The sequence below is a fragment of the Salvelinus alpinus genome, chromosome 28 (assembly GCF_045679555.1).
Source record: "Salvelinus alpinus chromosome 28, SLU_Salpinus.1, whole genome shotgun sequence".
Lineage (NCBI taxonomy): Eukaryota > Metazoa > Chordata > Actinopteri > Salmoniformes > Salmonidae > Salvelinus > Salvelinus alpinus.
Genome location: NC_092113.1, coordinates 10812639 through 10818638, shown reverse-complemented (window position 1 = coordinate 10818638; position 6000 = coordinate 10812639).

The window sequence follows — 6000 nt, the reverse complement described above, 5'->3', positions numbered from 1 at the left end:
GGGCTCCATTGCGGAGGATGTCAGGAAAAGGTCAGCCAGATGCGCTCACAATAACTCCTTTTGTTTTAGAGGAGATGGGATGTGGAGGAAGCCAATTTAGATGAAAGAGTAGGATATCTGTGATGTTTGGGGTTATTTGATGGGTCACAGCTCAGCTGTAAGCCCTCAGTTTTTCGTTCGATATTAGTACGAGTGTATACGGACGAGTGCAGGTTTAGGCCTTGATATAACACGAGGTGCACAAGTAAAAATAAATTCCATCTTTTTGTGCGCAAATTAATTGGAATGTGAGTAGTCGGCTTTTGCCCAGGACAATAGGGTAGTGGAACCATTATAGCCCTGCTATCAGGCAGTTACTACATTATCCACATCCAGGCTCCCAGATATTGTACTTCCACGTGTTTTTTTCCTTTCTCTCATTGTTCAGCAGTGCAAGCAGGGACAAAAAGGCATGTCTCCAAGGATCAATTTGTCACTTACAGCGAGTTTGGAACCGAAGACAGAGGGAGCAGGAGAGACAAAGGCCCAGGCCATGTTAGACCCTGAGTGTGGTGATAAAGTGACTATATCTTACTTCCGCATCATTACCGTGACAACCGGCCACTGAGGGGGATGACACCAACGTGCACATCAGACCTTCTCACACGAGCAGCAGTCCCTTTAATTCAACTCACCTCCAATCTCTCCATCTTTTTGCCTTTCTTCTCCTCCTCTTCTTCCGTAGTCTCTTCCTCAAATTGCTTTCCTCTGTTTCTCAGCTTACTCTTATAGAATGTGACTCTCCACCAAAGCAAAAGAGTGGGTTGTTCACAGCAGGACACAGGCACAACACAAAGGGGTAAACAAGGTTATTTATAGGGGCTTGTTTTCCCTTCAGATTCTAAATGCACTGCACTTTCTGCATAGAGCGAGAAAGAGGGATGACAGTAGTTGTCTGGTGTGTTAGAAGTGGTGAGAACCAGAGAGAGGTGTGTCTGGTAAGGTGGCTTTCACAGTGTGACACCATAGGCGAAGGCTCTTGGTTGTGTGTTATTACAGAATGAAGTAAAAGAACGCGATCATATTATGTCCGTATGTTACTGGTGGGATGTGAACCTGGGTCTCCTGCTCGGGAACCCAACAACGTCTTAACCATTCGACCAAATGTCCTCTTCGGATGAGGTTGACATTGGGCTTAAGGCAGTGATCTGCTTCATGTAACAGATGACACATTGGTTGGACAAAGAGACACGGCGATCTGTAATGATGATAACGATGAAAGTTCTTCTGTCCGCATCGTTTGTGATCATCGGCACTTCTGTTCAAAGAAGTGTGATCCTGGGTGTTGATGTGTTTGTTTCTCCATGACTTAAGCTTGGTCGTGTATCTCTGCTCCTTTTTTTTGCGTGGCTGCATTGCTCTGAGATTCTCTCGCTATTCAGGTACCGCGATTCAATGGCAAGTACTGTATATGCGTGCTTGAGAGAGAGAGAGAAATGTGTGAAGAGTGTGTGTGTGTGTTTGAGAGTGTGAAATGACTGTGGGTGTGAAGTGTGTGTGTACACATTGCTATCATTTCAATGGTCTGTCAGACATTTGGTCACAATTGGAATAATTGGTTGAACCGTGACCAAATTTCACAATTCATTGATTCTGTATACCTCAGTGAATAGAACACAATAACTATGTAATTACTTATTTTACCGGATGTATTTGCTCTATCGGCATGCCATGTCTGTTGGGTCTATCTTTACGATGCGTTAAGTAAGGGATAGACACAAGACGTCAAAATCGTTCCCAGCGTACCCTTTGAATGACTGTGTTACAGAAGTTCTAAAGTCACGTTTCTAACCAACAATTGTCTCGACCATTTTGTAACTCACCACACCGATAAATATATTTCAAGAAAGACTCCCAGTTCCAAAATATCCTAGGTGCTTTCTGGGAAAGGCATTACACCATGACCACACAGTAGGAAATACCCAGGCCTGTGTCAGCAACCGCAGGTTAGTATGACACAGGCCTGGGTATTTCCTACCTGTTGAATCTGCAGACGTGTTGCTGTGCGTTTTGTTGCTGTGCGTTTTGCTGCCAACTTTACTTTGCTAGCTGACAACTTTACGTTTTTTTGTTTTGTTTATGTTTTTAATTACCGTTTATATTTTTAGTTTTTTCCATCGCAACTTTTTTCCCTCATTCAACTTTTTCACTCCGGACGCTTGGTTCGTCAACACCTTCAACAGCCGAAGCTAAGTAGTAACATTAACATGATGTCTTCTAATTGCAGTCGCTGTACTCATAATATACAGGAGAACGATCGCCTTACGGCGAGAATAGCTGTGCTACAAGCCCAGCTTCAGACGCAATCGTTAGGCAAGGGTAATTTCAGTGTAGGAAAGGAAGAAACAGCGTCTGTGCCACCAGTAAGTACAGATAGTAACGTTAGTATAAATCCCCCCGCACAGTCTCCGCAGCCGGACAACTTTCTCATGGCTTCTGGAGGGAAATGCTGTTGGAATGCTCAACCGGTGTCGCTCATTCAGCCGACAGAAACTTTCAACCGGTTCTCCCCATTATGTAGCGAGTCGGAGTCTGAGTCTGAGTCTTCTCTTGTCTCTACTCCTCCCGTTACGGGGTCTGAGACGCCGAAGGCTCCCACCATTAGCTCTGACAAATTGAAAACCCTAGTCATTGGCGACTCCATTACCCGCAGTATTAGACTTAAAGCGAATCACCCAGCGATCATACACTGTTTACCAGGGGGCAGGGCTACCGACGTTAAGGCTAATCTAAAGATGGTGCTGGCTAAAGCTAAATCTGGCGAGTGTAGAGAGTATAGAGATATTGTTATCCACGTCGGCACCAACGATGTTAGGATGAAACAGTCAGAGGTCACCAAGTGCAACATAGCTTCAGCGTGTAAATCAGCTAGAAAGATGTGTCGGCATCGAGTAATTGTCTCTGGCCCCCTCCCAGTTAGGGGGAGTGACGAGCTCTACAGCAGAGTCTCAGCACTCAATCGCTGGTTGAAAACTGTTTTCTGCCCCTCCCAAAAGATAGAATTTGTAGATAATTGGCCCTCTTTCTGGGACTCACCCACAAACAGGACCAAGCCTGACCTGCTGAGGAGTGACGGACTCCATCCTAGCTGGAGGGGTGCTCTCATCTTATCTACCAACATAGATAGGGCTCTAACTCCTCTAGCCCCACAATGAAATAGGGTGCAGGCCAGGCAGCAGGCTGTTAGCCAACCTGCCAGCTTAGTGGAGTCTGCCAATAGCACAGTCAGTGTAGTCAGCTCAGCCATACCCATTGAGACTGTGTCTGTGCCTCGACCTAGGTTGGGCAAAACTAAACATGGCGGTGTTCGCCTTAGCAATCTTATTAGGATAAAGACCTCCTCCATTCCTGCCATTATTGAAAGAGATCGTGATACCTCACATCTCAAAATAGGGTTACTTAATGTTAGATCCCTCACTTCAAAGGCAGTCATAGTCAATGAACTAATCACTGATCATAATCTTGATGTGATTGGCCTGACTGAAACATGGCTTAAGCCTGATGAATTTACTGTGTTAAATGAGGCCTCACCTCCTGGTTACACTAGTGACCATATCCCCCGTGCATCCCGCAAAGGCGGAGGTGTTGCTAACATTTACGATAGCAAATTTCAATTTACAAAAAAAAAAATGGCGTTTTCGTCTTTTGAGCTTCTAGTCATGAAATCTATGCAGCCTACTCAATCACTTTTTATAGCTACTGTTTACAGGCCTCCTGGGCCATATACAGCGTTCCTCTCTGAGTTTCCTGAATTCCTATCAGACCTTGTAGTCATAGCAGATCATATTCTAATTTTTGGTGATTTTAATATTCACATGGAGAAGTCCACAGACCCACTCCAAAAGTCTTTCGGAGCCATTATCGACTCAGTGGGTTTTGTCCAACATGTCTCTGGACCTACTCACTGCCACAGTCATACTCTGGACCTAGTTTTGTCCCATGGAATAAATGTTGTAGATCTTAATGTTTTTCCACATAATCCTGGACTATCGGACCACCATTTTATTACGTTTGCAATTGCAACAAATAATCTGCTCAGACCCCAACCAAGGAGCATCAAAAGTCGTGCTATAAATTCTCAGACAACACAAAAATTCCTTGATGCCCTTCCAGACTCCTTCTGCCTACCCAAGGACGTCAGAGGACAAAAATCAGTTAACCACCTAACTGAGGAACTCAATTTAACCTTGCGCAATACCCTAGATGCAGTTGCACCCCTAAAAACGAAAAACATTTGTCATAAGAAACTAGCTCCCTGGTATACAGAAAATACCCGAGCTTTGAAGCAAGCTTCCAGGAAATTGGAACGGAAATGGCGCCACACCAAACTGGAAGTCTTCCGACTAGCTTGGAAAGACAGTACCGTGCAGTACCGAAGAGCCCTCACTGCTGCTCGATCATCCTACTTTTCCAACTTAATCGAGGAAAATAAGAACAATCCAAAATTTCTTTTTGATACTGTTGCGAAACTAACTAAAAAGCAGCATTCCCCAAGAGAGGATGGCTTTCACTTCAGCAGTAATAAATTCATGAACTTCTTTGAGGAAAAGATCATGACCATTAGAAAGCAAATTACGGACTCCTCTTTGAATCTGCGTATTCCTCCAGGGCTTAGCTGTCCTGGATCTGCACAGCTCTGCGAGGGCCTGGGATCGGGAGAGACACTTAAGTGTTTTAGTACTATATCTCTTGACACAATGATGAAAATAATCATGGCCTCTAAACCTTCAAGCTGCATACTGGATCCTATTCCTACTAAACTGCTGAAGGAGCTGCTTCCTGTGCTTGGCCCTCCTATGTTGAACATAATAAACAGCTCTCTATCCACCGGATGTGTACCAAACTCACTAAAAGTGGCAGTGATAAAGCCTCTCTTGAAAAAGCCAAACCTTGACCCGGAAAATATAAAAAACTATCGGCCTATATCGAATCTTCCATTCCTCTCAAAGATTTTAGAAAAAGCTGTTGCGCAGCAACTCACTGCCTTTCTGAAGACAAATAATGTATACGAAATGCTTCAGTCTGGTTTTAGACCCCATCATAGCACTGAGACTGCACTTGTGAAGGTGGTAAATGACCTTTTAATGGCGTCAGACCGAGGCTCTGCATCTGTCCTCGTGCTACTAGACCTTAGTGCTGCCTTTGACACCATCGATCACCACATTCTTTTGGAGAGACTGGAAACCCAAATTGGTCTACACGGACAAGTTCTGGCCTGGTTTAGATCTTACCTGTCGGAAAGATATCAGTTTGTCTCTGTGAATGGTCTGTCCTCTGACAAATCAACTGTACATTTCGGTGTTCCTCAAGGTTCCGTTTTAGGACCACTATTGTTTTCACTATATATTTTACCTCTTGGGGATGTTATTCGAAAACATAATGTTAACTTTCACTGCTATGCGGATGACACACAGCTGTACATTTCAATGAAACATGGTGAAGCCCCAAAATTGCCCTCGCTAGAAGCCTGTGTTTCAGACATAAGGAAGTGGATGGCTGAAAACTTTCTACTTTTAAACTCGGACAAAACAGAGATGCTTGTTCTAGGTCCCAAGAAACAAAGAGATCTTCTGTTAAATCTGACAATTCATCTTGATGGTTGTAAAGTCGTCTCAAATAAAACTGTGAAGGACCTCGGCGTTACTCTTGACCCTGATCTCTCTTTTGACGAACATATCAAGACTGTTTCAAGGACAGCTTTTTTCCATCTACGTAACATTGCAAAAATCAGACATTTTCTGTCCAAAAAAAATGCAGAAAAATTAATCCATGCATTTGTTACTTCTAGGTTAGACTACTGCAATGCTCTACTTTCCGGCTACCCGGATAAAGCACTAAATAAACTTCAGTTAGTGCTAAATACGGCTGCTAGAATCCTGACTAGAACCAAGAAATTTGATCATATTACTCCAGTGCTAGCTTCCCTACACTGGCTTCCTGTTAAGGCAAGGGCTGATTTCA